This window comes from Vulpes lagopus, chromosome 3 (genome assembly GCF_018345385.1).
Source record: "Vulpes lagopus strain Blue_001 chromosome 3, ASM1834538v1, whole genome shotgun sequence".
In the NCBI taxonomy this organism is placed as follows: domain Eukaryota; kingdom Metazoa; phylum Chordata; class Mammalia; order Carnivora; family Canidae; genus Vulpes; species Vulpes lagopus.
Window position 1 is genome coordinate 89968648 of NC_054826.1, and position 24869 is coordinate 89993516.

At 38.9% G+C, this 24869-nt stretch overlaps 1 protein-coding gene and 1 non-coding gene across 2 annotated transcripts in view; one reads left to right on the forward strand and one right to left on the reverse strand.

Annotated features, from left to right (window-relative positions):
- LOC121487539 (S-adenosyl-L-methionine-dependent tRNA 4-demethylwyosine synthase TYW1) overlaps positions 1 to 24869 on the forward strand; it is a 203563-nt gene that overhangs the window by 125862 nt on the left and 52832 nt on the right. The gene's annotated exons all lie outside the window — the stretch shown is intronic.
- LOC121488443 lies at positions 17038 to 17144 on the reverse strand. The gene has a single exon (XR_005987072.1). It is a non-coding gene; the product is annotated as a U6 spliceosomal RNA (small nuclear RNA).

Sequence of the window (24869 nt, forward strand, 5' to 3'; positions counted from 1 at the left end):
GAGAGGGAGAAGCAGGCTCCATGCTGGGAGCCTGATGTGGGACTTGATCCTGGGACTCTAGGATCGCGCCCTAGGTGGAAGGCAGGTGGTATACTGACCGCTGAGCTACCCAAGGATCCCAAAAGTTTTCTTTTTTTAAAAAAATTTTTATTTATTTATGATAGTCACAGAGAGAGAGAGAGAGAGAGAGAGAGGCAGAGACACAGGCAGAGGGAGGAGAAGCAGGCTCCATGCACCGGGAGCCCGACGTGGGATTCGATCCCGGGTCTCCAGGATCGCGCCCTGGGCCAAAGGCAGGCGCCAAACCGCTGCGCCACCCAGGGATTCCCCCAAAAGTTTTCTTAAATTAACTCTAGCTGCATTATTTTCTTCTGAACATCTTATATTATTGATACAGTAGATAACTTTAAGAAAGGTCTGCTTTGGTTTAACACTCAAAAATAAAACACTGATGTAACTATACTTACTAGCTAGGGTCAAACAAATTATTTCTGTAATCTGGTATTGTTGAGTTTTTAAATAAAAATGACTTTTCAGATATTTCAACTAGAACATCTCTACTTCTATACTGTGGTCTTTTGTACTTGTTTCAGCTTTTAGTGCTTTAAGTACTTTTTTGTTACTTGTTTTAGGCTTACCGAGGAAAGGCATTAGAAGAGAAAGAATTTCTTGAACTTTATAAACAGAAATTTTTTGTCCCAAGATTTTCAGACTATTTATGAGCTAGTGTAACCCAAAGTAGAAGAAGGTAGGAGGATATTGTTTTTGTTTTTGTTTTACTCTTGGCAAGTATAGTGTTTACGCTCCCAGATCTTTATCCTTTGTCAGAATGTTCCATTTAAAATGTGGGGGAGAAATATATTAGTACTTGAGTATGTGGTGTTAAGAAGCAATTCTATCAAGATAACACAGCCAAAAATTTGTTAGTTTCAATATCTGTCCACAATAGCTACTTGTCAAACAGTCCTTTTTTGAAAAAAGAAATCCATCTTGTACAAGACAGCACTGCCTACCTTTGGCAGTAGCCTTTTATCAGCAATGTGACCAGATGTGTTTCTGCCAGCATGTTACAACACCAGCTTGTAGATCCAATAGTATAAGCGATATATTAATATTCTTGAAACCTCATGTTTGAAAAGAAAGACAAAAATAGTTTTCTGTGTTACACTTTCTTGGATATCGCATGTAAACATTAGCACTCTTTCTACAGATGTGAGCATGCTCTTACCTGATGTTATTGGAGTTAATGTTGTTTCATTGTTAAGGAGGGCTTATTGTATGTTAATGAGATAGCTTTGTACTGAATATTTAGATAAACCAGTGGCCCACAATTTGCAGATTAAAAAAGCATTTAATATTTGACTTCCTTATCTCTGATCATAAAAACATTATGTGTTCACTATGGAACTTTGAGGGAAGTAAAGAGAAATATAAAGAGGCAAGGAAAGAAATTGCCTCAAGACAACTACTGCTAATGTTTAAAGTATTTCTGTTTAATCCTTTTTGGGGGGTGCATTTTTACATACAGCATTCAATTTTATGTGTTGCTTTTTGTTGTTAAAATCAGGTCATAGTATGTTTCCATGCTGCTGATATTTATTCATGTTAAGGACAGCTTAGTCTTTCATCTCAGTGTGAGATAATAGAAAATATTTATGTATTGGCTCCCATACCCAGTTCTGGGCACAGAACTCCTGGGACATTTGTAATTTTCTAAGTGGTAAGAACAGAAGGAGCATCTGTTGTTCTAGTATTTTGTCTTTGACCCCATACTTAACATAGGGCTCCTAAAACCCTTGTAGGTTCCTGAGTAGTAAGACCATGAAGACCCTCGTTGTTCTAATGAGGTGACTCTGGGTGGACTCCTAGGTGACTCCTAGACTGGGGCTGGTCATCAGAAAGACCAAGCTGGTCCCACTCCTGTGTTCCCCCCCACTTCCTAGAGAGGGGCTGGAAGTGGGAGTAAATAATTGATAATACCTATGTGAGGAAGCCTCCATAAAAATCCCAGCAGAAGGTTTGGGGAGCTTCCTGGTTGATGAACATATTCATACCGCAAGAGTAACTTACCCCCATCCGCGGGGACAGAGGCTCCTGGGCTGAGGCCCTCCCAGACCTTATCCTGTCTCTTTGTGTGTCATTGTTTCTGTATCCATTAGTAAACTAGTAAATGTAAGTAAGGTTCCCTGAGTTCTGTAAGCTGCTCTAGCAAATTAACCGAATCTGAGGGAGGAAAGTCATAGGGACCTCTGATATATATATGGTCAGAAGCATAGGTGACAATTTAGATTTGTCATTGACATCTAAAGTGTGCTGCAGTGACAGAAATGAATTAAATTATAAAACACCCCTCTAGTGTCACAGAGAATTGCTTGGTGGGGGAAAGACCTTCACACGTTTGGTGACCAGAAGTGTTCTGTCTGAATTCCTAGTAAGGGAGACACAGGAGAGAACACATTTTTTTCCTAGTCACTAAGTTTCCTGATTTGGGACCCGTACGGGGTGTCTGCAAGAATGTGTTGTGTTCTGGCACACTTGTTTAATTGTGGGGGTCCAATAGTAGTCAGGTTCCTGTCTTTTTATAAAAAATTTTTTTAGAGAGAGAGCCTGTAAGCAGGGGGAAGGGACTGAGGGAAAGGGAGAAAGAATCTTAAGCAGACTCCCTGGAGCCCTGCCCAGGGCTTGATTTCCTGATCCTGAGAAAATCATGACCTGAGGAAATCATCTCAGATCATGACCTGAGCTGAAATCAAGAGTCTGCCATTTAACCAGTTGAGACCCCAAGTATCCCCAGATTCCTGTCTTTATCACACTTGAGAGGGAGCCCTGGTGCCTCTGCTGCTCTTTTTTTTTTTTTTTTTTTTTTTTTAATTTTTTTTTCCTCTGCTGCTCTTGAGTTGCCATGTACACATTTTGTCATTTTTAAGCATTTCTAGCTAGGTGCAGCCAGAGATGGCATATCATGTTTAATTGGTAGCATTGTTATTTCGTAAAGGAGAAAGAGAAAATGATTGTGTCTTACAATCTAGAGTATCTTAGATGAAATGAAATAGCGTATCTTCCTCTTTCCCTCCTTTTTGTGATAAGTGAGCTTCCCTTCCATTGTTCTGACTCATTCTCCTGCTTACTGACCTGATTTCTTTACTTTACTTTTTTTTGTATATATATTTAAATTGTAATTTGATTTGCCAACATATAGCATGACACCCAGTGCTCATCCTGTCAAGTGCCCACCTCAGTGCTCGTCACCCAGTCACCCCAACCCCCCGCTTACCTCCCTTTCCACCACCCCTTGTTCATTTCCCAGAGTTAGGGGTGTCTCATGTTCTGTCTCCCTCACTGATACTTCCCACTCATTTTCTCTCCTTTCCCCTTTATTCCTTTTCACTATTTTTTATATTCCCCAAATGAATGAGACCATATAATGTTTGTCCTTCCCCAATTGACTTACTTCACTCAGCATAATATCCTCCAGTTCCATCCATGTTGAAGCAAATGGTGGGTATTTGTTGTTTTAATGGTTGAGTAATATTCCATTGTATATATATACCACATCTTTATCCATTCATCTTTCGATGGACATCAAGGCTCCTTCCACAGTTTGGCTGTTGTGGACATCACTGCTATAAACATTGGGGTGCAGGTGTCTCTGCATTTCACTGCATCAGTATCTTTGGGGTAAATCCCCAGCAGTGCCATTGCTGGGTCATAGGGCAGTTCTATTTTTAACTCTTTGAGGAACCTCCACACAGTTTTCCAGAGTGGCTGCACCAGTTCACATTCCAACCAGCAGTGCAAGAGGGTTCCTCTTTCTCCACATCCTCTCCAACATTTGTGGTTTCCTGTCTTGTTAATTCTCACTGGTGTAAGGTGGTATCTCATTGTGGTTTTGATTTGTATTTCCCTGATGGCAAGTGATGCAGAGCATTTTCTCATGTGCATGTTGGCCATGTCTATGTCTTCCTCTGTGAGATTTCTCGTCATGTCTTTTGCCCATTTCATGATTGGATTGTTTGTTTCTTTGCTGTTGAGTTGAATAAGTTCTTTATAAATCTTGGAAACTAGCCCTTTATCTGATAGGTCATTTGCAAATATCTTCTCCCATTCAGTAGGTTGTCTTTTAGTTTTGTTGACTGTTTCTTTTGCTGTGCAGAAGCTTTTTATCTTGATTAAGACCCAATAATACATTTTTGCTTTTGTTTCCCTTGCCTTCATAGATGTGTCTTGCAAGAAGTTGCTGTGGCCAAGTTCAAAAAGGGTGTTGCCTGTGTTCTCCTCTAGGATTTTGATGGATTCTTGTCTCACATCTAGATCTTTCATCCATTTAGAGTTTATCTTTGTGTCTGTGTAAGAGAATGGTCTAGTTTCATTCCTCTGCACGTGGCTGTCCAATTTTTCCAGCACCATTTATTGAAGAGACTGTCCTTTTTCCAGTGGATAGTCTTTTCTGCTTTGTTGAATATTAGTTGACCATAGAGTTGAGGGCCCATTTCTGGATTCTCTATTCTGTTCCATTGATCAGTGTGTCTGTTTTTTTTGCCAGTACCACACTGTCTTGATGATCACAGCTTTGTAGTACAACCTGAAATCTGGCATTGTGATGGCCCCGGCTCTGGTTTTCTTTTTTAATATTCCCCTGGCTATTCGGGGTCTTTTCTGATTGCACACAAATCTTAAGAGGATTTGTTCCAACTCTCTGAAGAAAGTCCATGGTATTTTGATAGGGATTGCATTAAATGTGTAAATTGCCCTGGGTAGCATTGACATTTTCACAGTTAATTTTTCCAATCCATGAGCATGTAATATTTTTCCATCTCTTTGTGTTTTCCTCAATTTCTTTCAGAAGTGTTCTGTAGTTTTTAGGGTATAGATCCTTTACCTCTTTGGTTAGGTTTATTTCTAGGTATCTTCTGCTTTTGGGTGCAATTGTAAATGAGGTTGACTCCTTAATTTCTCTTTCTTCAGTCTCATTGTTAGTGTATAGAAATGCCACTGATTTCTGGGCATTGATTTTGTATCCTGCCACACTGCCAAATTGCTGTATGAGTTCTAGCAATCTTGGGGTGGAGTCTTTTGGGTTTTCTATGTACAGTATCATGTCATCTGCAAAGAGGGAGAGTTTGACTTCCTATTTGCCAATTTGAATGCCTTTTATTTCATTTTGTTGCCTGATTGCTGAGGCTAGGACTTCTAGTACTATGTTGAATAGCAGTGGTGAGAGTGGACATCCTTGTCGTGTTTCTGATCTTAGGGGAAAGGCTCCCAGTGTTTCCCTTTGAGAATGATATTTGCTGTAGGCTTTATTTATTTATTTTGTTTTCGTTTTTGTTTTTACTGTGAGCTTTTCGTAGATGTCTTTTTAAGATGCTGAGGAATCTTCCCTCTATCCCTACACTCTGAATTTTGATCAGGCATGGATGCTGTATTTTGTCAAATGCTTTCTCTGCATTTATTGAGAGGATCAAATGCTTCTTGTTTTTTCTCTTGTTGATATGATCTATCATGTTGATAGCTATCATGTTGAAACAGCCTTGCATCCCGGGGGTAAATCCCACTTTGTCATGGTGAATAATCTTCTTAATGTACTGATGGAGTTCCATGTGCACTTGAGAAGAACGTGTATTCAGTTGTGTTTGTATGTAAAGTTCTGTAAATATCTGAAATCCATCTGGTCCAGTGTATCATTTAAAGCTCTTGTTTCTTTGGTGACGTTCTGCTTAGAGGATCTGTTTTACTGAGAGCACTATGGTGAAGGCTACTACTAGTGTGTTATTATCTAAGTGTATCTTTACTTTGGTTATTAATTGATTGATATACTTGGCAGCTCCCATATTTAGGGGCATAAAGATTCATTGTTAGGTATTCTTGTCGGATAGATCCTTTAAGTATAATATAGTATCCCTCTTCATCTCTTACTGTAGTCTTTGGGATAAACTTTAATTTATCTGATATGAGGATTGCTACCCCTGCTTTCTTTTGAGGACCATTTGAATGGTAAATGGTTCTCCAACCTTTCATTTTCAGGCTGTCGGTGTCCTTAGGTCTCAAATGAGTCTCTTGTAGACAGCAAATAGATGGGTCTTGCTCTTTTATCCAGCCTGAAACCCTGCGCCTTTTGATGGGGTCATTAAGCCCATTCACGTTCAGAGTTACTATTGAAAGATATGAATTTAGTGTCCTCATAATACCTATTCAGTCCCTGTTTTTGTGGATTATTTCTTTGGGCTTCCTCTTTTATAGAGTCTCCCTTAATAATTCTTGCAGAGCTGGTTTGGTGGTCACATATTCTTTGAGTTTCTGCCTGTCTTGGAAGCTCTTTATCTCTCCTCCTATTCTGAATGAGAGCCTTGCTGGATAAAGTATTCTTGGCTGCATGTTTTTCTCACTTAGGACCCTTTCTGGCCTGCCAGGTCTCTGTGGAGAGGTGTGCTGTTAATCTAATATTTCTCCCCATGTAAGTTAGGGATCTCTTGTCTCTTGTTGCTTTAAGGATTTTCTCTTTATCTTTGGAATTTGCAAGTTTCACTATTAAATGTTGAGGTGTTGAACAGTTTTTATTGATTTTGGTGGGGGGGAACTCTCGTGGATCTGAATGCCTGTTTCCCTCCCCAAGTTAGGGAAATTCTCAGCTGTGATTTGTTCAAATATGCTTTCCGGTCCTCTGTCCCTTTTGGCACCCTCTGCAACCCCAATTAAAGTAGATTTTTTTCCTTCTAAGGCTGTCATTTATTTCTTTTTACCTTTCCTCATTGTCTGTTATTTCTTTTTCTCTTTTTTCCTTACCTTCCTTCCTTGCCATCAGCTTGTCTTCTATGTCGTTCACACTGTCTTCTACCTCATTAACCCTTGTCATTAGGACCTCCAGTTTGGATTACATCTCATTTAATTGATTTTTAGTTTCGACCTGATTAGATCTAAATTCTGCGCAGTCATGAAGTCTCTTGAGTACTTTGTTTTTTTTTTTTCCAGAGCCACCAGTAGCTTTATAATTGTGCTTCTGAATTGGCTTTCTGACATTGAATTGTCATCCAAATTCTGTAACTCTGTGGCAGAGAGTACTGTTTCTGATTCTTTCTTTTGTGGTGAGTTCTTCTTTCTAGTCATTTTGCTCAGTGCAGAGTGGCTAAAAACGAGTTGTACTAGTTAGAAGCGCAAACTCTTCTCTCTGTAGTGTTCCAGCTGTTCTTTCTTTAAATCTCAGGTTTAATTTGTAGGTTTTCAGGATGATTTGAAAGTTATCTAGGTAGGTTGGTGAGGACAGGTGACTTGGGGACCCTGCTCCTCCGCCATCTTGCCCCACCACCTCTGACCTGTTTTCTTTACTTCTGCCTTCCGTCACTGATGCCAAAGTCTACCCTTAGCCTTAGTCCATCTGACTGCGATCTAGATCTGTTTATTATCATCTTTTTTTTTGAGCTTTATCTTGTTCTTTACCTTCCATCTAATCTGTGAGCCCTCTCCATGGGCACGGGCCTCCTGGGATGTTGATTCTGTCCAGTGGCTTCAGGGCCGCTTTACCCTCTTCTGCTTGACTGAAAGGATGTCCTAGTTTTAGCCACTTTTGAAACCAGACCAAGACTGCTGATCTTGAGCTCTCCAGAGTCAGTGACTACAGGCTGACCAGTTTCCTCCAGGGCCAGGAAGTTTTGTAGCAAATAGGTTTTCTCCAGACTTCTACCTAAGCTTGTTTTAGGGAACAATTTACGTGTTGCATCTTAGGTTCATCTTGAGGCATCAGGTAAACAGGTCAGGTAGATGATTGCTTAGATGGCTTGGGGACTCAGCAGTATGAACAGATAGGTGTGACAGTCATCTCTGCAGTGGTAGGTTGCTGTCAGAAGTAGTGAAGGAGGGATCCCTGGGTGGCGCAGTGGTTTGGCGCCTGCCTTTGGCCCAGGGCGCAATCCTAGAGACCCGGGATCGAATCCCACGTCAGGCTCCCGGTGCATGGAGCCTGCTTCTCCCTCTGCCTGTGTCTCTGCCTCTCTCTCTATCTCTCTGTGACTATCATAAATAAATAAAAATTAAAAAAAAAAAAAAAAGAATTAGTGAAGGGGACAGAATTGCCCAAGAAGGGTATAGAGAGGACCAAAGAAGGAGGCTTAGGGGGCACAAATTTTGACGCTTTCAAAATGAGGAGCATAAAACAACAACAACAACAAAAAATGAGCATAGAAAGAGTGAGTCTGGGAATAATTTGATAAAGGTTCAATTCCATGCAAGTATGGTATGTTCTGTACAATTCAAAGAAATAGTTTCCAGAAAGATAGAAGGGGAAGGTTAAGGTATGAGGATAAAGAAATTTGCTTTCTCAGTTGGTCTCTAACAACGGTATCAAAAAGAAGTAAAGTACAATATTTTATGTAGAAGCCACTGTGCAGTGGGTTGGATGGGAAAAATGAAATGGAAAGAGTGAACAGTAGATACTAATGTAATAAATACTAACCTTTTGAACCAAAAGCAACAATATTATTTAATGAAAAAATGAGAGATATTCCTTTTTATCAGTTAATTGTATAAGCATCTGCTAAAAACCAATTTGAAAATAAGTATTACTATACTGAAGAAAATAAGATGACTTCTATGCCACCAGAATTCAAAAATAAAAAACATTACTGCTGTAATGCTGTGTGTCTTCCAGAGTTTTAGTTCACATGTGTATGTATATGTGTGTGTATTTTACTTACAAGATGAAATCATACCATACATATTTTTACAACTGTACTTCTTATTTATAATACCATTATTTAAAATATTTATTTAAAATATCAACTTCTGTCATCATAGATTAATTTTGCCTATCTTATGGATATAACAGTTTAATTTTGCCTTTGGCAGCCTTCCCTGACTCCCTTCTTCCTCTTCCCTGGTTTATATCCCCCACAGCCTAAATCCAACAGTTAGGAACTTGAAAGGTGCTTGAGAGAAGGCACAGTGTCTTTCATGTCTTTTTGCCTACCATGGTATTCCCAGCTCCCATCACAGTGTGACACACAATTGCCACACAATCAGAATGGATTGATCCATTCCCCTTTTGATGTGTATTTAATTGTTTCCCAGTGATTTGTCTTGGCATGATAGTTCTGAGCTTGGGATTCTGAAACAAGACTAGGTTTGAATCCTATCTCTTACCACTTCTTGGCTGTGCAATATTGGACATGGGGCTCAGTTTTCTCATCTGTAAAATGGGGTTAATAACAGTCCTTACCTCATAAGGTCTGATAGAGACATCCAAAGACATCATGGAGTGCTTGTGTTTAAACTTTAAAATATAATGCCCTCTATCACCAATCTTGTGTTTATGATTGATTTTTAAAATCATTTTAAAAGATATGATGGTAAATACTCATGTAACTACCATGTAGTTTAAGAAATAAAATATAAATTCAGTTATAGTCCCTGTGAATTTCTTTCCTATTATATTTTCTTTCCTTTCCTCTGTTTCAGAGGTAATCAATATCTATTTTGTGTTTATCATTCCATGCTATTTTTATACTTCACTCTATATTTATAACTCCATAAACAGCTGTTTTCCATTTTTTAAAACGGTATGTAGTAGTATCATCCTATAAAAATCATTGTGCAACTTGTCCTTTTTTTTCTGACCATTTAAAAAATAAAGTTTACCATTTTACATGTACAGTTCAGTGACATTATATACATGCACATTGTTGTGTAACCACCACCACCACCACCATCCATCTCCAGAATGTTATCTTCCCAAACTGAAACTATACACCCATTAAACAGTAACTTCTATCCTTCCCCCGCAATTTTGTTGGTTTAATATTATATTTGTGAGATTTACTTGTGTTGCTGCCTTCTGCTTTTGAGATATTGTGACTGTGGCAGTACATCCTGTAAATATCTCACAGTGCATCAGTCATTCTCCTGGGGATGGACATTGAGGGTTTTCTGAAGTTTTCAACTCTGCCGTGAACATTATTGAAACTGTCGCGTATACCTGTGCAGGAATAGTTTCTTTAGGGCCCATACCTAGTAGTGAAAGCTAGCTGGATTGTAAAATATACACATCTTCAACTAGATTTTTTTTTCCCCAAAGTACTCAGAGTGGCTATGCTTCAGAGGCCAGTGTAGGAGACTTTCCATTTTCTGTCCTCACAAGCAGGTGATATTGTCAAATTTTAAATTTTCCAGGCTGATGGATGTGACTTGGTATCTGTTTGTGGTTTTATTTGCATTTCTCTAATTTGTGGGGTGAGCATCTTCTCATTTTGGGGGCCATTTCCTTAGTCACCTTCACATACCTTATTTTTCCACTGGTTGTGTGTGTGTGTGTGTGATTGATTGATTGATTGATTAATTAATTAATTAATTTTAGGATTATTTCTTTCAGTAACGGTCTTTCCCTAACATTGGTAGGATTTGTTTTCTCACTTCCTTCAAGACTCCATTCAAATATCACCTCATCAGAGAGTTATTCACTGGCTGTCCTGCGGAAGAGTTTCCCTCCTTGGGAGCATTCCTGTCCCTCTTCCCTGCTAATTTTTCACATAGCAGAGGTCACTACCCGACTTGTGTGTTATTGTCTATCTCTTCTTAGCAATTTGAACGCGAGCTTGTGAGAGCAGGGATGTTGTCTCGTTCACTGCTGTATCCTCAGTGACTCCAGTTGTACTTTACCTGTAGTACATGTTTAATAAACATTTATAGAATGAATATAAGAACACATGTTTGCTGGTATTCTGGTTCCCAGAAATGATTACCCCTACCTTGGTCTTTGTAGAATAAATACATGCTAAAGGATAATAAAAGGACTCCATTCATCCAGCTGTGAGAGCCTCAGCAGGGTGAGTGCATCTAGTTTGTCAGAGAGTCTGGGGAAAAGCACAGAAGATTTCTGCTGGGCCAGAAATCTCTCAACTCAAGTTCACAAATATGCAGGTAACCACTCATAATTCTGCCGGTCTCCCCTCTGCCTGCAACAGCTGGACAGAAACTCCTCCGAACCAACTGGAATGGAGACACACACGTCCTATGTCCATGTTTCCTTTTTACTTGGGATATATTTACATACCATGAAATACTCCCTTCCAGAGTGTGATCAGTGATTTTTAGTATGTTCATGATGCTGTGCAGCTCATCACTACTGTGTCATTTCTGTATATTTGTATCACCCCTGCCAAGTTTCTTTTTATGTTTCTTTTTTTATGTTTCTTTTAAATGTTAAAACATCTTTTTAAAAAGCTTTTATGGTTTGTGCTTTGGTCTCTAAGTACCTCTATTTCTCTGTAGAGTGAGTGGTGCCTTCCAGGTCTGCTGCTCCTTGGGGTTTGCCCAGCAAACCCACGCAGGCTCGATCTAGCACACACCCAGCAGTTCCCAGGGTGTTCATCCCAGTCAGCCTCACTGGTGAGACTGGAGGCTAGGTTCAGAATTAAGGTATATGTAAGGCAGACATTGGATCTTACAGAGAGCATTATTACTGCAAATTTTTATGTTTAATAATAAAGCTTCAAAAGCTAACATTTATTAAATGATGGCTTACTAGGTTTTAGTTCTACAGGAACTAACATATTTTAGTGAGTGGAAAAGTTGCAAGTTTTCCTGTTTTCTTAGAGGTGTTTTTGGTTGAGAATTGGTTGGTTCAAGTGACCTCCTTCATCTACCAGTTTTAGAAAGAAAGGTGCTACAACTAAAGATGAATGAAGTCCTCAGAATTCCTCCTCTCTTGCAATTCACCCCTTTATTGTTATTTGTTTCTAAGACTAAGACTTTTTCTTCATCCCTTGCTAAGTGTGATGGCCCTACCTAACAGAGAATGGTAAAGTGCTCTTTGCTGTTTCTACTGGGTAGAAACATAAGAGGAATCTGGCTTGGTAGAGTAGAATACTTCAACACCACGTTGCCAGTTGACACAGAGCCCCTGGGAGGCATTACTCCTTAACTTGGTCTGCAGAGCGGAACACTGCAGCTTCCCCATTGGATAGATTTGTATGTCTAGAGGTGGGCACTGAGACCCAGGCATAAAACTAGAAATCTCTAAGGTGACCTGTAGGAGGAATCCGTGAAGCACCCCTTGCATCAGGCATCCTGCCTGGAGGGCCTGTCTCTTCATCACTGTGGTGTTTTTTAGTAAGCGCTTCCCCAGAGAGGCATCACAACCACTGTTGAAAACGACCTTATCTTAGCAGCAGTGTCCCATGCTCCCACCCCATGCCCCTCTTCAGGGCACTGAGATACATGTGGACGGGGAAACCTGGGAGATGGCTATTCATCTGGAATCAGCCTTGTGTTCTTGTTAAATAGTTGAAGTGGCTTTTGAGAAAGCCTCTGGGCAGCTAGTTTACTGAGGCTGAGGGCTTGCTTTGCGGACGCTGCACTGCACAAACAAGAGCAGAGAACTCCACCTCAGCCGGGATGGCTTCTGTATGGATACTCTGTGCTGTGGAGCCTTGGCTTTCCTGGGGCTTGATTTCTAGAACATGTGTAGTTATTTCTAAACACAAAAGGGTGACAAAGTCCTACGTGACCTTCTAGGTCAGGGCATCACCATTTACTTGTCAGTACTCTTCTGTTTTTATTCTGCGGGCCTCCTGGTTTGCATTGCCTTAGACCAGCTAAAGACCTGCCAAAGACCCTCCCTTGTATGAATCCTAGGAAATGTAGTGTTTGGCATCTATATGGTGCCAAACAGGGAATGTGGGGTACTGAATTGGTGACCCCCCTGGCCAATTCAAGGACATAACAGTGGTTTCTGGAAATGTGTGGGTACTCCTGGTGGATCATCCTATATTCATTCACATGCATCACTTTGGTAGACTTTCTAAAGAAAGTCCTGGTGTCTAGCCACTGAATATCAGTTGAAAGTGAAAAAGAAAATTTGACAAGGATAGGGTCAGCTGCTAGTATACAGTTGTCCTTACCCAGACTCAAAAGCCCTGAGAGGACATAAATGGGGACGCCAGCAATCTTGCACCTGGCAGTGCTCTTCAGGTGGTCCAGTGCTGCATCACATGTTCAGGGTGGAGGAGGGCAGGAGAGGTTATGAGTTGGGTAATTGGATGCTAATGTTATAGTGATGCTTTGTTATTAAGATTCAACCCTGATTCTCAACACTCATGGACTAGCAAGATGATGGAGTGGAATAGATGCCTGCATGGCCTTTTGCAGTCTTTTGATGGAGCTTGTGCCCCAGAGCCACGCTATCTGTGTTTTTAAATACTGGCTCCACCTCTGAAAGCTTTGTGATCTTAGGCAGCATCCTTGTGCTTCAATTCTTTTATCTGTAACGTGGGGACAATAGGGCACCCAACTCATCAGGTTATTGTGAGATTGGAGGAGTTATTATAGAAATTGTTTAGTGTAAGTCTTAATAGCTGATAACATACTTATAACTCTCTAAAAGGTTTAATGGAAATTTATAATCTATATTTCATTTTGGGGATTTTATATATCCTGAGTTTTAAAAATATATATTCTTTTAAATAAAAATTACTCAGTAAAAAGACCAACTTAAATTTATATCTATTTTGGATGTGTACATTTTAAAACATTTCAAGTGTACATGGTCTCTCTGTTTTGAATATTTAGACTAGAAATAACCTTTTTTAAAAAAAAAAAACAAAAACCACAACTCTTGTAACTCTATAGAGGTAGGAGAAGTTCAGTTTAGGAGATTCTGAAAAGTTTTGATACAAACATCTTCAGCACATAAACTTCTTTGTTGCTTTACTTCATGTGTATTATCTGTGGATCCTTTTTATCAGGAGTTTTAAAATGGAACAAATATTTGTAACACTTGAAGCAAGTTTATTTAGACAAATACATACATATATTTATATGCATAAATGTGCTTATATTTTTGTGGTATCTCCATGTTTATTTATATATATATATATGTACATGTATATATGTATTTTGCAGTATCTCCCAATAAAAAATAGAAGTCTCGAAACATGAGAAACTGTAATGATCACCATATGAAAAAGTTCTGTTTTTCTCCTAAGGGTTATTTTCTTTGTGAATCATTACATTCCTTCGTAACCTATTAACATAAGAGGGAAAAGATTCCTTGTCTTTTGCCTTTAGAACTTATACTAGTTAAACCTCTTACTTCTTTCCTTGAATTTTTCCATTATATGATGTTGTGTTTTGGTATGGGAATAGTTTTGAAAAAAAGATTTCTAAATCCAAGTTTAAAATAAAGTGAATAAAATACCAAACTATTTTAAACTTAATGAAAATGCTACTACCAATCATTAAGTAAAAGAGTAATAAATCCAATAGAGAAATAAGCCAAAGATACAAACCCTTAATGGAAAATGAAATACAAATGGCCCATAAATATAGATAAAAATGTCAGTGAGGAAACAAGTGCTCTCATACATCTCTGGTGAGAATATAAATTGGTACAACCTCATCTTTGAAGGATGCTTTTATACTGTCTATTAAAATAAAAAATGCATGTGCCCTTTGAGTGAGTGGATTATATCTGGTAATTTACCCTGAGACATAGTTACATCCACATGATTAAAATATATGCAAGATTATTCATTATGACATTATTTATAATAGCAAAAGATTGAAAGCAAACTAAGTATCCATCAGCAGAGAATCAGTTAAGTAAAATATGGTACAGCCTTCTGTATACAAGAAGTCTGACTTCTTTTTGACCTGAATGTCTGAAGTTGGAGGGAGATCTTTGGCTTTTTCCACTTTGTACCTTTTCAGAGTTTTCTTATTGTAGAAAGGATAACCATCAGAAACTGCCCCGAGAAGATAATTTTTCTAGAAAAAAGAATCATAAATACCTTTTTGTATTCCTCCTCTTTCTAGTATTAACAGTCACTACTGAAGCTTGACCAAAGTAGAGAAGATGTTGTAGAAGCTAAAACACCCCCAGCAGAGAGCAGAAATACGGTGGTAAACCAGATGATAGCAGGTTACAGAAAGTAGGACATGTTAATTGTCTCATGTACGAACATTGTCATCTTAAGCACTTTTTCAACATTACATATATTTGTTTTTCCTAAATATTCTAACCAACACTTAAAATAATTGCCAAGACTTACACTCGTGACTGGTCATCTTAAACAGGTTATTTGATTACCATTCGGGACAAGTTTACTGAGAAACAAAGGCTTTTCTTTCAAATTCCATCTCCAGTTATTGTTACTGCCTTTTTGTTTTTTTGCCCTTTTAAGGCTTTCAGGCAGTGATTGTTTCTGCAGTTAGTATTTAGTCAGAGTATTTGGTGGAACTCCATGGGGGCATCTTTCCAGTCTTCAGAAAGTGAGCATAGGGGAGATGTTGGATTCCACCATGGCATATACCAGCTTTGTGACTTTGTCTAAATGACTGGACCTCTGGAAAGCCTTTGCTTCCTCATCAGTTAAGTGGAGTTAAGAGGAGTTCCTCACATGCTGGACTGCGTTTAGGGATTAAGTGACATAACACATGTGAAACTCTTAGTACAGTGCTTGGCACATGAGCTCCATAATGTTAATGCATGAGCTCCATAATGTTAATGCTATTCTTAATGAAATTAGTTCAGACTTATATAGTGATCATTTGCCTCTTAGAATAATTTTTGGTTACAAATGATTGTCAGCATTTTAGAGACTTTTTTACTGTACTCATTTCAGCCAACTCTTACTTTGAGTTTATTACGTTTTAAGTCCTGTGCTAGACCCAGGGATATAATTGGATATGGTCCGGTGCCCTAGAGGAATTGCAGTCTTCTGGGGACAGACAGACAATTTCAGCAGGTGGTGACAAGTGCTGGGAGGATGTACAAGGAGTGCAGGAACATAAGGAGTCACAGGGATCCATGCTTCCTGTAGACAGGAAGTGAGCCTCAGACTTAAGCATCAGTTGTTACTGAAGGCAGAATCTGTAAAGGCCACAGAATGGTCCGGAGTTAAAGTAGGCTTCCTTCCAACCTAGGTCTCCCAGCTTCTCAGTGCTCCTTGGGTGCCCCCACTGCTTACTAAGGTACATTCCCAGTGGGAAAGAAGAGCAGATTGGAGATATATAAAACCTGTGTGGCTTGTTAGCAGGTTCAGTTCTGCAGGAATCCCAGAGCAAGGAGGTGGGTGAGGTGAGGAGTGGAATGACAAGAGATAAAACTAGTGTTAGGAAGGAAGTTCTTTAACTGTGGCTGAAACAACAACAACACAAAAACAAATCTATACTAATTCAAAAAATGGAAAATGGTCTTAGAGATCTCTCCGTCCACACATTTATAGTGCCTAGCACACCCAGTTTTAAAAAAATTGTTAAAATCTGTGGTTCTAAAAATACTCTTAGTCATTTGAAGGTGAAAAAAGCATTTTTAAAATGTTTCTTCCAATTAGATACTTTTTTGACTTAAAATTATGTTGAACAAAAACACAGTAGTTGTATAACTATGGGGTTGTGGGTGATATTTTAACAAGTTTTCTAGTTTTCATTAAAAATAAAATCAATGGGATGCCTGGGTGGCTCAGTGGTTGGTTGTCTGCCTTCGGCTCAGGGTGTGATCCCGGAGTTCTGGGATCCAGCCCCACATCAGGCTCCCTGCATAGAGCCTGCTTCTCCCTCTGCCTGTTTCTCTGCTTCTCTCTCTCTCTCTCTCTCTCTCTCTCTCTGTCTCATGAATAAATAAATAAAATATTTAAAAAATCTATGATAACATTAGAACAATTTATATTTTATCTTTGAAGTTTGCTATAATTTATATAGGTCATTAATGTGGCAGTGGATAATTCAGTAGAAATTTCTAGAACTTGATGGTCTAAATAACCAAACACACAGAGTAGTACCTGTTTTGGACAGAGGACTTTCAGGGCCAAAGCTGTTTTCCATTTGAGAAAGTGTCTTTTTTACATGAAGCCTGATGTATATTAAGGTCAGCCCTGAGTAGATTGTGGCTTGAATGATGGTGAATAGTAGTGACACACTGCAGCTCAAAAAATAATAAATGGTTTTAAAGATCTGGCTAGCCACAAGTTAATAGAATATTATCTACCCTTTGACCTTCAATTCATATCATCAGATTATCCGAAGGATATGGGAAGAGACATTTTTTAAAAAAAAAATACGGAATGCTTCACAAATTTGCATGTCATCCTTGCACGGGGGCCATGCCGATCTTCTCTGTATTGTTCCAATTTTAGTATATGTGCTGCTGAAGTGAGCACAAGAGATACCTTTTCAAATATAGGCACACCATACAGATTGTCTCCCTGCAGGGTATGAGTTTCTCAGTACAACACCTTTTTGTTTTTAATACCCAGACTTCATAGAGCATGGGAGTCTTTCACTACAGTTTTTTAACTGATATTTACAAGGGCAAAATTTATATTTTTTCAAAACATAATGCAGCTTTTAAAACAAAATGATAATGCAAGGAAAGTCCTGAATGACATTCCAGATACAGTAGGTAGATCATCAGAGTCAGGAGTAGGTGATTTGAACAACTCACCAAATGGTTGCTGAGGGGGATTGGCTTCTGGAGGGTGCCATCATTGTGGGAGGCCACTTTGCTTTACTGCACACAGTTGCTGTTAACCTTGTTTGTTTTTACTTAAGTCAGGAAGTAGTGTTTAAACATTATAACAGACTGATACAATAGTTATCAAGGCATTTTACCTTGTTTTAATTTCATTATAAGAAGTCTGAAGGTTTTGAGTTGATGTGTAGCATTTTAATTTTTCTCACTTAAAATAATGGGAAATATGCTTCATTTTGCATTTTTATTGTGATAAGATTCAGGAACAGATTACTGCTATTAGCTGGGAGATGCTTGTATTACTATTGTTTCCTGATATTTAATTAACCAATGATATGATTAAAAAATTTTTTTTTCATTTATTTATTTGAGAGGGAGGGGAAGAGTGAGCAGGAGAGAGAGTAGCATCAGTGTGGGGAGAGGCAGAGGGAAAGGGACAAGTGGACTCTGCTGAGCACGGAGCCTGACGTAGGAATCGATCCCAGTACACCAGGATCATGACCTGAGCTAAAGGAAGACACTTAACTGACTGAACCACCCAGGCACCCCCATGGTATGATGGTTCTTGAGGTGTATTGGGTGTGTTTTCTATGACCTCTGTTATTTTTTTTAAGGTTTTACTTAAATTCCAGTTAAGATAGAGTGTTGTTACATTAATTTCAGGTGTATAATCTAGTGATTCAGCACTCTTAAGTACAACAGCCAGTGGTCATCATGAGGAGTGCACTCCTTAATCCCCATCACTTATTTCACCCCTCTCCCCACCGTGTCCCCTCTGGTAACCATCAGTTTGTTCTGTATAGTTAAGAATCTGTTTCTTGGTTTGTCCTGTAGCCACTTTTCTAGATGTCTTTCATCTTTCTGCTGCCCACTATATTTTAAATTGAAAAATTTAAATTTAAAATTTGAATTTATTTTTGAAATTCATGATATTTAAGGAGGCACTACTTATATGCCCTTTTATTATCTTTGTGGTTCTTACTTAGGCATAAATTTGAGTTTTGGGGTAAATAATAATAATCATAATGCATGTATAACTTCTTATCTCCTTTGCAATATTAATGTTTTTTAGTCCTATGATATAATGTTGCTCTTTTATTTACTGGTAATGATGGATTGCCTTCTTTAATATTTATCAGTTTTCCTTTGTATTTTTATTTCATAAAAATTTATTAATTTTCATTTAAATTTATTTTTAATTTATTTTATTTCATAAAAATTTATTAATTTTCATTTAATTTATTCATTAAAATTTATTATACTAGACCGTAAGCCAATTTTTAAAAGATCTAGACTGCAAAAACTGCATTCATTCACTCATTCATTCAACAGATATTATTAAATGCTTAATATTTAGTCACGATTTTTCTAGCCACTGAGAATCAGTGAATAAAGAACATAAGATCCCTGTTCTTTGGTGGTGGAGATGAAATAAAGATATACCATTTGTAGGCCACTGAACACAATGTGGCAGGACCAAGAAAAGTTTAAAAAAACAAAGCCCAACTATTTGGTGATACAAAAGAGTAACTTTCAATTTTTATTAGGTAAAAGGAAATCAGAACTATAATTACAAATGTTTGTAAAATAGTGTGAATTCGAATACTGTATCAATATCCAGAATTGAACCAAAGGTCATTGTATCCCTCGGGATTCAGAGTAGCTGCGTATAAGAGATCTGCAAAGAGCGAGTGGTTATCAAGTTAGAAATGCTTTTTTTTTTTTTCTAATGTCAACAGAAGCCTCAAAATAGGTGAACCAAACACTAATATGGTATCTGTGAATTAGGAGAAAATATGTATGTTGGTCTCTGTTCCTGGGTCCTGGCACAGAGCTCCTAGAACCTTTGTAATTTCCTAAGTGGTAAGAGTATTGGAGCATCTTTTGTTCTAGTATTTGATTTTTGACCCCAGGGCCTGACACAGCTCCAAAATCCCTTGGAATTTCCTGGTGATATATATCAGTGTCTTTTTCTAATGAGGTTGCCTTTCAGTGGCTTCTAGATGGGGGCTGGTCACCAGAAGACCAAGCTTGGAATCTTCAGCCCCATATGTCCTTCTCTTCAGAAGGAAGGAGGGCTGAATATGGAGTCCGTGATCTCTCATGCCTATGTGAGGAAGCTTGCAAGAACTCCAGGGTTCAAGGAGCTTCTGGGTTACTCAACACACGGAGGTGCTAGGAGAGTACATGGCTAGAGAGGAAATAGTGGCTCCTTGCCGCTTCTCACACACTTTGTACTACACATCTCTTCTACCTAGATGTTCTTCTGTATCCTTTATCATATCCTTTCATAATAAGCTGACATACAGTAAGTAAACTGTTATCTTGAGTTATGTGAGCTGCTATAGCAAATTAATCAAACCTTAAGGAGGTTATGGGAATTACCATTTTATAGCTGATCAGTCAGAAGCACTTGGACTTGAAATTGACATCTGAGGTGGGACAGTTCTGTGGGACTGAGCCCTTAACCTTTGGGATCTGGCTTTGTCTCCAGGTAGATAGGGTCAGAATTGAGATAAATTGTAGGACACCCAGCTGGTGTCACATAATAGCTTTGTATGGGAAAAATTCTCCCACATGGGGTTGGAATGTTATGAATGTGGTATTAGTATGATAGTAAAGGAGAAATAGAGTTTTACTCAGTGGCTTCATAGTATCATCAGAGACCCAGGTTCCTGGCTTTCTCCTCTGACATTCAGCATAGGACTTCCATGCTGAAGTTTATTACTTCATGGTCCAAAATGCTTGCTAGAGCACCAGTCATCATATTGGCATTCCAGCCTTCATTTTGAGCAGGCAGTATAAGGACGGATACAAGAAGGGCACATCTTCTTTTTAAGATGATTTGTAGAACTCTTCCATTTACGTCTTATTGGCCAAAATTTGGTCCCTTAGCACATCCTGCTAAGGGAAGCTGGGAAGTATCATCTTTTAGCTGAGCGTACTGTTGTCCCTAAATAGTTCAGGCATTCTGCTTGATAAGGAAGAGGGGGAGAGTATTAGCAGATGACTAGCAATCTGCATCTGTGGACTAAGTATGAAATATAAATGTTAGACACATGACAGCAAAATAAGTTTATTGAGAGGAAGAAAATATTCAAGATAAAAGAAGTCAATTAATTTGGAGTTTTGAAAAGCCCCTGATGTTTACATATGGAAGATTTTTGATGACCATTACCAAAGTAATCTCAGTGGTTTGGTGGAGATGGAAGGCAGGTTGCATAATGTTTGTAAGGATAGAAAAAATTGGTATCTTGGGAGGAGAAGGGAGACAAAGTTTTGGGATTCATTTGGGGTGAAGTGTGTTTCTTGCTTGATTTGAAGTGGAAGAGGCCTGAAGATGAACATGTAGGAAGAGGGGAAGATGTAGAGATACTTGATCTTTATATATCCCAAATAGAGGTAGGTTTTATTTCAAATTTCTAGATTAATGGTTTCATTGGTGCCTTAGGATTCTTGCATTATTGTATGTGTTAAGACAAATAATATTCATCATACTCATCAGCACATTGTTTTTAGTAAGATTTTTTTCAAAAAAATTAGTGATAGTCCTGGTTATCACATTGGCCTTAAGGTCACTTAACAATGCTTATTTAAGAGGTAGAATTATTTGTCCTAGTGTGCATAAATCATGGATTTTTCACCTGACAGATGGTTGGGGAGGGACATAGCAAGGGCACCCAAGAAGTATTTGAAAAAATTACCGTCACATTCAATTTGTTTTTACTGATATTTACTTTGGATTTTCAGAGTGTATTAAGGGAATATTTACTTGTTAATCAAAAGTGATTTGAGGTTAGAAATGATTGAGATGCATTGCCACAAATGGGTATCTGGGAGCCATCAGCCCTCCATCACTAAGAGGCCAGTGGGCATTCTTTCGTGCCACTTTGTAGACTTCATCCTTTCTAATTTCTTTCAAATGGAATAATTTAAAGCCATTCACCTCAAGGCTCATTTGAAAAATTTTAGCTTAGGTGTTGCCACTTCAAAGATTAGAGTTGAACCTTTTTATGAGAGTCGTTGTGTTTGATTTATGAAAAGAGGAGGAAAGGGAAATTAAAAGAATGGTCAGAAGCTAATTTCTTCTGCTTATTGAAACCAGAAAGAAGGAAGCACTTTATCAAACTGACATTTGAAGACCTTTATTAGTGCATTTGGGAAATGAAGATAGTGGAGACTCTGAGTTCGGTTTGATTTACGGCACTGGGAAGATAACCTGCTCCTGTAATGTGGTCCATAAGAAGCCAGTACATGTGGCAGAAGTTCATTTGCCACCTTCAGAGCAGTAACAAAAATGATGCCATTAGTTCCTTCCTAGTTTGAGATATTGGCTTGAAATAAATACCATACATATTCAGTCATTTGCACCTTCACTTCATCCAGCCACACGGTGGGGAAAAAAGGTGTTTTGCCTGTAACAAGCTAGAAATGTTACAAACCACATAAATAGAATTTGAGCAACCGTTAGAGTTTATTAGCTTCATCTCCACCAGTTTTAAGAATCTTACTGATGAGACAGCTTGGGAGCCTGGCATTGCATCTCAAGATGTCTGGAGACACCAACCTGGTACAGAAAATAAAAATAAAAGGTAGAGCAGTGGAGGTTTTTGGATGATAGGGACAAAAGAACTTTCACTGCATGAAGCCTCATTCTGCATTAGCATAAAGAGCATTTCTGTGTTCTCCTGTGCCCGGCTCAGGATGGAAAATTATCCTCTTTTGACTTTATGTACTTCGAAAATGCCTGGTAGACATTGATGACCCTGGAGAATCCCTCAGTTGTGGGTGCATTTGTGTATTTATAACTCATTACCGTGAAAGTGCATGTCTCTTTTTCCCAGGGGTAAGGCAGTGATCATTTTGAGATTCCCGGTTGCCAGTTTCTGGGGATGTTGGCATGCAGGGGCTGAGGACAAGGATGGAGTAGAGAAGTACACCAACTACCTCCTGCCGTCTTTTTAGATGGTTCCACTTAGAGGAATTGCATTTTGAATGCGTCAATTCTTTGCTGAAAGTAAAGATTATATCCTAAAAAAAATCCATTAGAAAGAGTCACATTTGAAGAATTTAGCATTTAAAGCAAAATTTAGATTGAAGTTGGGAATTATAGTGAATCAGTGAAAAAGCCCTTATAAATACTATGTTCATAGGGAATATTAATAACATTTTATAAATCTTTAATTAGTAATGGGTACTGTTCAGTTAATTTCTACTTCTCTGTTCTTGGCTTGCTTTATTATTTTCAGACTCCCCTACAGTAAACCACATGATAATTGCAAATTTGTTTTGTTCTGTGTTTATACATAGTAAATAAAGCCTTTGCTTTTTTTCTGCCTGTTTGACCCATGGCTAAATTGTTGACTTCAGGTTTCACTGTGGCTCAAGAAACCCAGAGAATAGGGTACTTGAAATGAAAAGCCTGGGGATAAATTTTATCTAATCCATTTAGTTTGTCGTATTTTAAAATGTTCTCCTTAACACAGAGTTAGCTTCCTATGTGACACCTATGGTAACTTTATCCCAGACCTCACCAGAATCTATAGAAATTAGAAATTTCTGTCTCCTAATAGGTTCTAAAGTATATTTTAAAGCCTGGATTTGTTTTGTTCTTTTGTCCCTATCATCCAAAAACCTCCACTGCTCTATTTTTTATTTTCTGTCCTTTTTTCTCTTACTAATAGACCTAGGTCTCTCTTTTTTGGTAACATCTCCCTTAGTAGTGATTCAGAAAATACTGTACAGGACAGCCCTGGTGGCTCAGCGGTTTAGTGCCGCCTTCAGCCCAGGGCCTGATCTGGAGACCCGGGATCAAGTCCCATGTCAGGCTACCCACAGGGAGCCTGCTTCTCCCTCTGCCTGTATCTCTGCTTCTCTGTGTGTCTCTCATGAATAAATAAATAAAATCTTAAAAAAAAAAAAAGAAATTACTGTATATTCTCATTTAAGTGTTCGCAGTTAAGGAAAATATGAATCTACAGGTGGTAGAATTTTATAGACTAAGCACTGGTGATCAAGGAGGATTACTGTGTCTAGAGGTAGCATCTGAAAGCAGTTATTTCCCAGCCAGCATAGTAGAGACTGGTGTGAGGATGGGAAGCTACAGCCCAGGGCTCAACTCTGATTTGCTCCTGCTTTTGTAATAAAGTTTTACTGGAACACAGCCATGCTGCTTGTTTACACACTGTCTGTGGCTGCTTTCCTGTTAGAATGGCAGAGCAGAGTAGTTGCCACAGAGACCATTTAGTTCCCAAAGCCTAACACAGAACAAATTTGCGACCTCTGGATTGGACTCACCATTCAGGTGCAGGGGCCTTGGTGGCTCGCTGCCAAGTCTGCAACTGCCGTTCTTGGTCCTCCTGAAATCCTGATAGGGATTCACTTGACACTACTTGCTTCCTGAAACTCTTTCCTCCCTGGGTGTCTTAGAGCATTTCAGTCTTCTCAGTTTCTTCATTGTTCCTTGCCACCTTCTGCCCCTTTAGGCTTCTCCTTGCCCCCTGTTATTGGACGTATTTCCCAAGCTTCAGTCTTTTTTAAAAAATATTTATTTATTCATTCATGAGTGACAGAGAGAGAGAGAGACAGAGACACAGGCTGAGGGAGAAGCAGGCTCCATGCAGGGAGCCTGACATGGGACTTGATCCTGGGTCTCCAGGATCACGCCTTAGGCTGAAGGCAGGCGCTAAACCACTGAGTCATCCAGGCTGCCCCCAAGCTTCAGTCTTTGTCTCTAGTGATCTTGGTCAAGCACATCCTTCTGTGCTCCCCACACCCCATTCTCAAACCCGTTCCCACTTCTGAGTTCAGTTTCCTAACTAAATGTGCCTCCCAGACATACCTAGCTCCTGAGAATCTGGGTGGGCAAAACCCATCTCATCTGTGTTTTCAAGCCTGCTTTCCTCCTTGTCTCTCCTCTTCCTGTTAAGATGGCTGTTCTGCAATTACTCTTCACCAGAGAGGTCATTTTGACTCCCTAATTTACACTTACCATAGTTGAGATTAGCATCTTAGTTTCTTGGGTTTCCCCCATAACTACCAAAGCAATATGTGTGTAATTTATGACCTTTAGTCTTTTTTTCTTAAAGATTTTATTTATTTATTCAAGAGAAACACATACACAGAGAGGCACAGACATAGGCAGAGGGATAAGCAGGCTCCCTGTGGGGAGCCCAATGTAGGACTTGATCCCAGGACCCTGGGATCACGACCTGAGCCAAAGGCAGACACTAAACCACTGAGCCACCCAGGTGCCCCTCTTCTAGAAGTTTTATAGGTTTGCATTCTGTAGATTTGCATTTAGGGTTTTGTTTGTTTTGTTTTGTTTTGTTTTTTGGGGGGGTTTGTATGAAAGGTATAAAGTTTGCATCTAAATTAATTAATTAATTAATTTATTCACTCACTCACTCTCTCA